The sequence below is a fragment of the Muntiacus reevesi genome, chromosome 18, assembly GCF_963930625.1.
Source record: "Muntiacus reevesi chromosome 18, mMunRee1.1, whole genome shotgun sequence".
Lineage (NCBI taxonomy): Eukaryota > Metazoa > Chordata > Mammalia > Artiodactyla > Cervidae > Muntiacus > Muntiacus reevesi.
This window is the reverse complement of record NC_089266.1, coordinates 29,475,991-29,477,229: the sequence shown is the minus strand read 5'-3', so window position 1 is coordinate 29,477,229 and position 1,239 is coordinate 29,475,991.

Below are 1,239 nucleotides of genomic sequence, written 5' to 3'. Positions count from 1 at the left end.
GTGGTGCTCCCCAGTAACTGAAGCCAGACCAGGCGTCCATCCAGTTTATTCAGGGGCTGGTCCAATGCTAGGATATGTCATGGTGGCCTGAGAGCGGCTCAGCCTCTACTGTTTAAAGAGACAGCACCCAGCTTTGTGTCCTCACCAGAACACAGTGATCCCTAGAGGCCCTTGGGGCGTGGGGAGCCTGGACTAGAGGGAGAGGAGCTTCAGGTGTGCCCAAAAACTGGGATGCCAAGGCCATTCTCACCACCAGTGCCAGCCTGTGTCAGAGCAAAGAGATCACCCAATCCTCAGTGCCCCCCCCCACCCCCAGTGAAGTCTGCGGAGATGAAACCTAGGGTTGGCCAAAAGGTTCATTCAGGTTTTTCTGTTATGGCGTGTGCACAAGCTCAAACAGACTTTGAGTTCAGTGCAGTACACTATGTTTATAATGTGTGTGCAGGTAGGTTTCATCCTTTATCAACAACATCTTTTTAAGGCACTCAAACATTTCACAGGTCATCTCTTCACAGGATCTCATCAGGGAACCAAATCAGGGCCCCGTCCCAGCCCCCAGCCACAAAGGGCCCCCACCACCTGCCATGACTGTCTAGACCTCGCTCTGCCCTGTCACATGGGCAGGCATTGAAACGCAGCTCCTGGAAATGGGCTCCTACGGCTCTGTCTTCCGTGGGCTTTTAATCGAGTCAGGATTAAATGTGGACCTCTATGAGATAATTCAAATAAAGAAGCCTCTGTTGAGAACAATCTAACCTGACAGGCAGGACAGGTTGGAAGAATGATGGAAAAGCTGCAGAGGCGCACAAAAGAAAGGAGGGTGCTTCTCGGACTCTTTGCAGCTTGGACCCCTTCAAACTCTCAGAAAACTGTTCTCCAAGCAGTGGGAGAACTGGGAGACTGGGATGGACACATTTGACAGACTGATACTATGTTTAAGATAGATAACTAATGAGAACCTACTGGATAGCACAGGGAATTCTCCTCAATGCCCTGTGGTGACCTAAATGGGAAGGAAATCCAAAAATGAGGAGATGTATGTATACGTATAGCTGGTTCGCTTCATTGTACAGCAGAAACTGACGCAACGCTGAAATACAACTGGACTCCAATAAAAATTGATTTCAAAAAATAAAAAGAAAGAATGTGTCCTCCATCTCTAGCAAGTTCTCTAGGTGGAAGCTTCCGGGCAAGGGGGCTTGGTTTCAGTGAATGAGTTTCCCAAAATTCTGGCAGTTT